Below are 11,183 nucleotides of genomic sequence, written 5' to 3' on the forward strand. Positions count from 1 at the left end.
CAAACGTGTTCTATGACTTTTAAGTCTCTCACCCATTTTAAGGACACAAAAGAGGAATCAGAGTACAGAGAAAGACATACTGCACTTCTGAGGAGATTTGTGAAGAGATTTCTTTGCTATTAATACCCACCCCCACCTCAAACCTTGGGAAGAGGAAGGAGATACATTACCTCAATTTTCCTTAAACAATTACTGTTTGCCCCGAAACCCTAGATTTCCAAAATTCCCATCCAACCCCCCATTTAAAGGGCTTTGTTTTCAATTTGCAGATAGGTTGTGCAGTGGACATCACAGCATCGCAGCTTAACTCCCAAAGCTCCTGTGGGGTCCAATAGCAACGCCGATGTTACATGATGATCCTTTTTAGCATAAGTCACAGTCTCCTCACTACCCTATCAAAATAGTCATGTGCCTAGAATATCAGGTTCTTCTTGTGAGGGGCTGAAAAGCGAGTCACTGACTTGATTTACGTCCAAATGTGCTTCTGCTCAGATCATTTCAACACTGATTCACTGTACTCAACCAGATAGGCTAGAAATTAGAATGTTTATGATCCTGTTCAGGCAGAATTAAAAAATGTAGAGTGTTTGTCTTCCTTGCACTTGTGACAAACAAGGTCTCTCAAGTAGTTAGATTAGGAATTTGTGATGACTTAACCACTGGGGGAGGGGAGAAGGGCTATTGCCTAAAGGGAATGCTTTAGGGAGACCTCTGAGAAGCAAGAGACTACAGACAAAGAGTTCTTTCTTTGCTTCTAACAGCTTTTCCCCTGGGGGCTCCCCATCAGGCTGAGAAGCTTGGGACAAGTTTCAGGTTTCAGCCTGTTGGAGGCAGGATGCGTGGACACTTATTTTGGAAATGCATTAGTGCCTGTGGCCAAAGAATCAGCACTAATGGAATGATTCTCGCCTTCACCAAGATTCTGGATGAGTGAAAGAAGATGTCAGAAAGAAAAAGAAGGAAAAAAACCAGACAAGCTTAGCTAATGAATCAAAAGATTTCAATAAAGAACACTTCGCTTAAAGTGCAGTCATTTGACTCTTGTTTGTTTAGAAAATGATGGCTCACCCAAGAATCCATTAGAAACAATCAGATTGGTCTGTATTCCTTTGTGTTTTGTTGAGTGTGGACAGGATAGGGAAACTGAGGCACCATTGGGTGGGAGGAGGCATAGAAAGATGAGTGAACGCACAAACTTGCAGAAGTGACGCATACCTCTTAGGAAAGCACTTAGGAAAGATAAATGTCTGGCTTGAAGGTGCGTAGTTTCTCACTTTGATTCATAGGTTGCCACATTTTCAGATACATTTTTGTGTCACATAACTAAAGGAACACAAAAAGATTGATGGAAGCTTAAGGAAAAGGCAAGAAAATGTGTCTTTCTTGTTTCAGTACTAGGTTTTTGCTGTAAAGAATTTTTGTTCCTGTGAACTCTGAAGAAAACCAGTTAGAAAGAAGCTAATTGTATCAGAAATTCATCATTGAGAGTCATGAGCCCGAATGTCAGAGGGACTTTGCTCCTTGGGACAAGAGAGACAGAAAAAAAGAAGACAAAACCAGGACATTCGCTTATTGATAAAGTATCTTTTAAAAATTTATGCACATTTCTTCAAAGTTATTCATTGCACACCATGTTAAACCTGTCCGGTAACAGTTATCAGAGTGTTAACACCACCATCTGGTCCAGTTCTTGGGTTTCATTCCAATGAGCCAGTCTCCTGTCATCCAGAAACTGCAGCCTCTTTCAGGGCACAATTCTGTGCATCCAGAGGTCAGATTTGTTCCAGGAGCTAATAACAGTGGGTGAAAAACCAAGAACTGCATGTGTTATGACTTTCCAGAGAAACAGAACCTCTACCTCTAATCTACTTATCTATCTACCTACCTATTGAGAGAAGGAGAGGAGAGATTTTAAGTAATCAGCTCAAGTGATTGTGGCATTGTGCAGGTTGGTAAGTTTTAAATCTGCAGTGCTGCAGATCCAAGGAAGAACTGTGTTACAGCTCAAGTTCCAAGACAGTCTGGAGGCAGAATTCCCTCCTCCTTGGGGTCCCTCAGGCTATTTTCTCTTAAGACCTTCAACTGATGGATGTGACCCATCCACGCTATGAAGGATAATCTGTTTGACTCAAAGTCTGATTTAAATATTAATTTTGTGTAAAGAATACCTTCCCAGCAACATCCCGACTGGCGTTTGACCAAATATCTGAGTACCATGGCCCAGCCAAGTTGACACGCAAAGTTAGTTGTCACAGTTTATTGGTTGTATTACTTAACCTCTTTTGATTGCAAAAGGACACTCTCCCCCAATCTGGAACTTATCAGAGTCTCTCGGGCAGCGGTTCTCAACTGGAGGAGCAGGTCAAGAATGCCTGTGGAGCTTTATGAAGATGGGGATGCTCAGGCCCCTCCCTAGACTTCCTGAATCCCAGCCACGCCTTATTTCTTGAGGATACAAGTCCTGCTAGAGGAAGGCTACATTTGGACAGTAGCAGCATCTGGCTTCCCATGTAGCTCAGTAGGTAAAGAATCTGCCTGCAATGCAGGAGACCCAGGTTCGATCCCCGGGTTGGGAAGATCCCCCGGAAAAGGGAATGGCAACCCACTCCAGTATTCTTGCCTGGAGAATCCCATGGACAGAGAAGCCTGGTGGGTTATAGTCCACGGGGCTGCAAAGAGTCAGACATGACTTAGTGACTAAACCACCACCATAGGAGTCTAGGAGTCTAGCATCTGATTTGGGAACTGAGAGAAGTACATTTGTACCTTTAATCAGGAACATTTAGTGCAAATGTTAAACTGTAGGGATGAAGAAAGGGGAGGAAAGGAAGTGGGTGAGGGGTGCTATCAAGCATTAATAATTCCAAAGAAAGAAATACCTTGATAAGAAGAAAATCAACATAAGAATTGAAGATGATGGTAGAAATGTAATAACTTATGCACAGGAGCCATTTCTGGGTGGGTCTTTTACTATGTATGCCCAGATTCCTTCTTTCTTGGGCAACTCTCAACTGGAGGAGCAGGTCAAGAATGCTGATGGAGCTTTATGAAAATGGGGATGCTCAGGCCCATCCAGACAATACAAAATAGCTAAACGTGTATGATGTGAATGTTGCAGACTGCAGATATTATAGGGTGTGGATGGTTTACAGGACCAAGGGTGACCATACATCAATGAATCAGTAAAAGGTTACATGATTTTTGCAGACTTGTGTAACTCTCAGAGGGCTTCTTTGGTGGCTCGGATGGTAAAGAATCTGCCAGCAATGCAGGAGACCCAGGTTGGATCCCTGAGTGGGGAAGATCCCCTGGAGAAGGGAATGGCAACCCACTCCAGTATTCTTGCCTGGAGAAATCCATGGACAGAAGAGCCTGGTGGGCTACAGTCCACGGGGCTGGAATGAGCTGGACACAACTGAGCGACTAACACATACAACACATAACTCTGAGAAGTTGGACAGCCTTAGCTCCCAAAATGATTCCAGCTAAATGATGAATAAATAGGAGCTGATCAACTTTTATAAATGCCTAGATCTCTTTTTATGCCACAGAGGCCAAGAATACCATCTCAAATTCGCAGTACAAATGTAACACTTCAAGAACACTTAACTGTAGTCAATAGGGGGTGAGGAGAGAGAACCAGAGAGTTCATTGTAAGAGATACAAAGGTGCTGGAATTGCGAAGTCTCAAGATTGTGTGTAGATTGTCATTCACACCCCTAAGAAATGGTGTTGGGCTTTCATAAACCTGCCGCCTACAGTTTTTGATTAAGGACTTCCTTTGGGAGAGGGTAAGGCAGGATATAAACTCAGATCCTCTAGCTCTCAATGAGGATGGAGCGCAGTCCTTAAAACAACGTCATAGGTGCTGACCATTGGAAATGAAAGCACAGTTAGCCCAAGGGCACACACAGAAAGCTTGAAAAGAAAACCAAGGGGAAAGATGCTTTGTTGAGCAAGACACCAATATTGTCCTTTATAGTCCGCCCCTTTTGTCCTCCTATCTGCTCAAGTTTTCTTTTAAGCTCACTCTATCCCAACACATATTTCAAGGTAGCAGTTAGTCACCATTCATGTGGCAAACTTGGAACAGGAGAGTTAACTGGGAAATCTGTGTACCCACAACTGCAGTTAGTCCTGATGCCGTAAGATATTCACCTACAACACTCTATATTCCCTTCATTCTTGGCTGGCATTTCGCCAGGCCCAGGTGGGTTGTCACACCTTTGTCAGGCATGGTTAATACTAATTGCCCATTTGCAGTTAAGTCTGGGCACAGGAGCACCAAGAGATGCCTCAATAATTCCCTGAGTTCCAGACATACTTTTCTTTGCCCCTATAAAGTAGCAGTAAACTATATCCTCAAGAGGGGCAGGATCAATTGTTCTTGTAAGTGTCCCAACTTCTTTCTTTGCCTGCTGACCTGTGTGCATGAGGAGAACACAATGATTAGGGAGCAGCCAGTTTTTGGTGGAACCAATACGTCTAGACTTGCAGAAATTAAAGTCATAGGGATAAGAAGTAAAAATTACCCAAGGGAGTTGCCGGGATTGATGGTAAACTAGACTCCTCCCACTTTGTTCTTGGATGTATGTGTTCTATCTCTAAGGATCCAGCATCATTGGTTTAATGACCATTGATTTAAAATGTACATTGCATCCTCAAAGACAGCTCATTATCTCCATGCTGGCTCCTTAGCATGCCTTCAAAAAACACTTACAAAAAAAAAACAAAACAAAAAAAACAAAAAACAAAAAACACTTACCATGCTTTCTTAGATGAGCAGCTTCTGGGTGACATGGAATATGGTAGATCCCATAGATCCTGTGGTCATGTGCCTCTTGTCACACCCTCTTTGACATAAAGTGGGTTTTTTGGCCTGGGATAACGTTATATGGAACATGAGTTCTTGATTAACGGGGGTTGGTGCAGGCATGGTGAGCAGGAAAGACACACCTCTTACCCAGAACACATGTCAGTCACCACCACAATGCATTTTTTCCTTTTTTAAAAAAATTGAAATATAATTGATTTACAATATTGTGTTCATTTCTGCTGCACAGCAAAGCGATTCAGTTATATATATATTCTTATTTTCAGGATGAGTTTTTGAGTGAAATTGTCTGATGTAATCAGTTTCCTTACCAGCCAAATAGCGAGTTGGTTTTCTCAACAGAAAAATGGAAGCTAGAAGACAATGATCAGATATCTTCAAAGAGCTGAAAGAAAATAATTCCCAGCCTGGCAAAAATATATGGCAGGAACAAAGGACTATAAAACAAGTCTCAAAAAGATAGAAATCGTATCAAGCGTATTTTTTTCTTCAGTTATACTAGAACTCAACGAACAACCACGACCAACACAAACTAGAAATCCATATATGCTTGGAACTTAAGGCATACATTTCCACATAACTCGTGCTAAAGAATAAATCATAATGGTCATTTGAAAATATTTGGAATTGCATAGTAATAAAATAGTCCATATCAAAACTTGTGTAATGAAGCTTCTTAAAGGGAAATTTATTAGTTTTAAATGAATTATTCAAAAAAGAAGAACAGCTGAAAAATAAATGAACTAAGCATCCATTTTTAGAAATTATAAGAACAGCAAAATAAACTCAAAGGAAGTAGATGAAAGAAAAGAATAACTCAAAGGAATTAATGAGATTAAAAACAAGCATAATGAGAGGAACAAAAAAGCCAAAATCTGGTTCTCTGAAAAGGCTAATAATACTGATACATGACTGACAGAGGAGAGAGGATGCAAATAACCAACACTAGGAACGTAAAGAAACATCTCTATTGAGCCTGTGAATAATAGAAAGATAATAGAAAAATATTATAAGTAATTTTGTGCCAATAGCATTAAAAATTTAGATGAAATGAAAAAATCCTATAAAAAATACAATTCACCAAAATTTATGTCAGAAGAAACAGAAAACTATGGATAATTCCATAACAATAAAAAAATGAATCCCACAAAGAAAACTCCAGGCCCTTGAATTTTGCCAGACATTTACGGAAGAAATAATGCCAATCTTACACAGATTTTTCAGGAACATAGAGAACACTTTCCAATCCACTTCATAAGGCCAGCATAAACTTTCATTTCAAAATCTGACAGAAATATTACAAGAGTAGATTTCAGGCTAATCTCTCATGAACATAGATGTAAAACTCCTAAGTGAAATATCAGGAGACCAAATCTAACAAGATATTAAAAATAATATGTTACAAGTAAATTAGATTTAACATTAAGAAATCATGAGTATAATTTGCAATAAAGCATTATAAAGGACAAACACTCTATTATCTCAATACATGCAGAAAAAGGACAAAAACTTTATCTCAATATATACAGATGAAGTATACCTTGTAATCAAACACATTACATTTCTGCAGCAAAATATATGAGTATTCTTCTTGAGGAGGATAGACTATAAATAGACTTCCATCTGTTCGTGTCAAGTTTTGCTGCCAAGTGAAAAAAAAACACTGTTTTTGGATTTCAGAGTAGTAGATAAGGGATTATAGGCTTATATCAAAATAATAAAGAAAGATAGCAGATTGGGGATTCATAGAAATACACACTTAAGAAAAATAAAAGCATAATGCTAAGTTCTTGATTTACAACAAAAAATAAGGTTCTGTGATCAGCTTAGTATCTTTCGAGAGATAAAGCTCTACGAGAGGTTACTTATAATCAAGGTTGTTTGGTAATCCTGGACTCAGATCTTAACGGCTATGGTTTTAAAGGTGATAACCAGATACAGCTTCTGTGATAATGAAGGCACTGGGCCCACACTTGCTGAGGGCACCTTCTCCCGGAATACACCATCAGCACACACTCCATTCTGATTCAGGAAACATGCTGATCTCAATATCAGCTCAAGTGAGAGACCAGGAGCATAAAGAAAGCAACAGAAAGGATCCATCTTATTTTTGACATTTTAAAATGTAAATCTGGTCCTGTCTCTTGTCTACTGAAGGCCAAGTCACGTGCAGTGGCAGGGGTACCACATAGATCATTCTTAATTCAAAACTACTGCATTAATTGCAGCTTGGGGCACCTCGTTTTAAGAAGATAAGCAACATTGACTTTCAGGTCTACATAGCTTGTCACTTTCCTTAAATTTTCCTGTTCTGAAGACTCTGAGGGGCTTCCCTGATGGTCCAGTGGTTAAGAATCTTCCTTGCAATGCAGGGGACGCAGGTTCAGTCCCTGGTTAGGGAACTACAGTTACTAAGCCCCTGCTGCAACCCCTCAACTAAGACCTGATGCAGCCAAATTAATTAATTAATAAAAAAAAAAAATTTGAGTTCCTCTCCATCCCCCATTATTTTTCTCTTTTACTGTTGCTTTATTTCCTTTGAGGCCTTACTGATTGCAACATTTAAAGCAAAATCAGTTACTTTTCTGGTGGTATTTGGAAGTTACTATACACTCCAGTACTCCTGCCTGGAAAATCCCATGGACAGAGGAGCCTGGTAGGCTGCAGTCCATGGGGTCTCTATGAGTCGGATACGACTGAGCAACTTCACTTTCACTTTTCACTTTCCTGCATTGGAGAAGGAAATGGCACCCCACTCTAGTGTTCTTGCCTGGAGAATCCCAGGGACGGGGGAGCCTGGTGGCCTGCCGTCTATGGGGTCACACAGAGTCGGACACGACTGATGTGACTTAGCAGTAGCAGCAGTATACATTCTCTTCAATAAAAATAACTAATTAGTATGTTATCTAATTACAACCTTTAGTATTCTATGGTATTTCTTTGAGTCCCTTTGGCATGAGGCTGTGGGCTGAGTTTAGACAGTACAACGAGTCTGCTACCTTCCTGCAAAAATGAAAACCAGACATAATGTGTCACTTTTAAGTCACTCCTTTCAACTCAGTCTTCAGGGGAAGATGCTTCCTGCAACACCCCTCTCCCCCACGCCCCCCACCTCCGACTAATTGCTAATGAGAGGCGGGAAATCTAGAGCTCAGCCTGGGGGCTTGTTCCTGTGAACAATACCCAAAGGTTCTTGTTTGGAAATGTGTCCATTTATCTTTCCCTGTAGTTGAAAATGTTGAAGAAGCTGTGTCTCAGAATTTCTTTTGATGCTTACTTTTCCAGAGACTCTGCTGATGTGATTTTCAATGTATGACATTTTTGGGGGACAATTCTGGTTTTTTCCTTCTCTTAAAAAAAAAAAAAGAATTCTACTCCTTTTGTTCTTAAGTTATTCTTTTTGTAAACTTCTGCAAATTGAGAGTTGATCTTTTTGTTGGATTTCTATGTTGGCAATGTCTTCCAAAATATTTTCATGTTTTTATTAATTCCTGTTTTAAAATTCTGAAATGGTTTAACAAATGCTGAAATATGATAGAATTGTAATAGATAAGCAAGAGACTTTACTTGAAAGATTATTTGTAGCATTTGGCTGGCAAAGCAGCAATCAGATGGGATTGGGGACTGAACTATCCTATCCGCTTTCCATGAGACTCCAGGCTTACAGTCCTGTCTCCTCTGGTGAAGACAGCCTTTGATGAAGACAGGTGGGCACCTCCAGCCCAGTGCAGGCTGCAGGGCAGCTCACACAAGTATGGAGCTATCAGAAATCGTTCATGCATCTTGCCAAGTACATCATAGAGATTGATTTTAAGGAATTGACTCACAGGATCATGAAGCTTGGCAAATCCAAAATCTGATCTGATAGGCTATCAGGCTCCAAGGAAGAGTTGCAGTTTATGTGCAAAGGCCATTTGTTGGTAGAATTCCTTCTTGCTTAAGGGAGGTCTTTGCTATCAAGCTTTTCAACGGACTGGCCAAGTCCCACCCATATTATGGAGGGTAATCTGCTTTACTCAAAGCTCACCAATTTAACTGTAATCTCATCCAAAAAACACCTTTGTAGAAACATCCAGAATAATACTTGACCAGATATCTGGGAACTGTGGCCCAACCAAGCTGACTCATAAAACTAACCATCACTAGCCTTCCCTTTTTCAACTTGGCATCCATACACATCTCCTTAATCTTTAAATATATGAAGACAGTGACAAAGTCATATTTCCACCTAACATGATACAACTATTCTGCATCAACTGAAAATGCACAAATCCTTTACCCAGAAGAGGATACAAAGTCCTTGGGTTGTGTTTACTCTTTTCCTTGATAGCTTGTAACTTAAAAGCCATCATGTAAAGTTCAGTTCAGTTCAATTCAGTCACTCAGTCGTGTCCGACCCCATGAATCGCAGCACGCCAGGCCTCCCTGTCCATCACCAACTCCCGGAGTTCACTCAGACTCACGTCCATCAAGTCAGTGATGCCATCCAGCCATCTCATCCTCTGTCGTCCCCTTCTCCTCCTGCCCCTAATCCCTCCCAACATCAGTCTTTTCCAATGAGTCAACTCTTCACATGAGGTGGCCAAAGTACTGGAGTTTCAGCTTCAGCATCATTCCCGCCAAAGAAATCCCAGGGCTGATCTCCTTCAGAATGGACTGGTTGGATCTCCTTGCATTAAATAACATGATACAAAGTCACGTCTCCTCTTCTGTTTACCTCCCTTGGCCCATAGGAAGAAAATGAAATAAAATTATTTGTCTCAGGACTTCCCTGGTGGTCCAGTGGCTAAGATGTCGAGCTCCTAATGCAGGGGACCCTGGTTCAATCCCTGGTCAGGGAACTACATCCCGCATGCAGCACCTAGGAGTTTGATGCCACAGTGAGGATCCTAGGTGTTGCAACTAAGACCTGGTGCCACCAATTAAATAAATATTTTTTTAAAACCCTGTTACAGCTCAATAATAAAAAGACAAATATACCAACTTTAAAAAAATCATTTGTCTCTTTTCCCGTCAACACTCATGAAGCACATCTTATAAAAACATAGTTTTTCCTTCTTCCATTCCTGGCACAGCTTTGGGTTTGGGGGACAGCAAAGAAGAAAGGAAGTAGTAGGGCGAAAAAGTATGGAAGAGAGGAAAGAAAGTGGTGGAGTGTATTAGAAACCATTTAACTCTTCAAAATCAGTGAGAGTAAAGTTGACGCCTGAATATTCATTGGAAGGTCTGTTGCTGAAGTTGAAGCTCCGAGTATTTTGGCCACCTGATGTGAACAGCTGACTCATTGAGAAAAACCCTGATGCTGGGAAAAATTGAAGGTAAAAGGAGAAGGGAGTGGCAGAGGATGAGATGGTTAGATAGCATCACTGAGTCACTGGACATGAATTTGAGCCAACTCCGGGAGAAAGTGGAGGACAGAGGAGCCTGGTGTGCTGCAGTCCATGGGGACATAAAGAGTTGGACATGACTTAGCGACTGAACAACAATAACAGCAAAATTGATGTCATCAAAAGAACAGGCACTTTCTCCCTCCTTCATCCTTCACCCCTGCTTCATAGCACTAACTCATTGCTTTCTTCAGCCCAAATGTATGTAGGGATGAGTTCTCTTTTCACCATCAAGAGTATTCACCTTGTGGGTACAGCCAGGTGCCCAGTGATCTCCTCTGGCATCACCCTCCTGTGAGGGAAGAAAGGGGTGGGAGGGGAGATAGCGTCTTTTCTTGTCCTGTGAGTCTTAGAGCACTCCCCTGCTTGCCTTCTTCGTCCAGCTGTGACTCAGGAAAGGCTGGCACCAGCTGTGGAGTGAGGCAAAGTCAGGCAGGGAGAATGTTTTTGTCTTTCTCTTTCAGGAAACATCCCTTGGGGTTTTCTCTTTTTTCTCTCCACAGCTGTTTGCTGATTCATGAACGCATCAAAAAGGATCTGAGTTTTCTATGGCAACCATACAGCGTTCTGTCCTCTCAAGATCATGGATGAGAGCTGGGATTCTGCTTCATGGAGGTGGATATATTATCTTTTCCCAGGAAGAGACATGGGGTTATGGTACGAGAGAGTTTGTGCTATAGATTCAGTGCTTGTGCCCCCCTGACACCCAAATTCGTGTGTTGAAGCCCAACTTTCCAAGGTAATGGTATTAATAGGTGAGGCTTGAGGTCATGAGGATGGGGCCCTAATGAATGAATTAGTATCTTAAAAGAGTGACCAGAGACCTTACTTTTCTCTGCCCTTCTGCTATGTGAAGACACAGCAAGACAGCTATCCAGGAACCAGGAACCAGGCCTTTACCAGATATTGAATATTCTGGAGACTTGATTTGAAATTCCTACCTCCAGAACTGTGGGAAATAA

The 11,183-nt window shown here is 41.1% G+C and overlaps 1 long non-coding RNA gene across 1 annotated transcript; it reads right to left on the reverse strand.

Moving 5' to 3' along the window:
• Positions 1–1,600: 1,600 nt before the first annotated feature.
• Positions 1,601–8,767, reverse strand: LOC129620427 (uncharacterized). The gene is made up of 4 exons (XR_008698534.1): positions 8,402–8,767; positions 6,375–6,476; positions 4,766–4,879; positions 1,601–1,790 (listed from the first exon to the last, which is right to left on the reverse strand). It is a non-coding gene; the product is annotated as an uncharacterized LOC129620427 (long non-coding RNA).
• Positions 8,768–11,183: the final 2,416 nt, after the last annotated feature.

Source organism: Bubalus kerabau, chromosome 10, assembly GCF_029407905.1.
Source record: "Bubalus kerabau isolate K-KA32 ecotype Philippines breed swamp buffalo chromosome 10, PCC_UOA_SB_1v2, whole genome shotgun sequence".
NCBI lineage: Eukaryota > Metazoa > Chordata > Mammalia > Artiodactyla > Bovidae > Bubalus > Bubalus kerabau.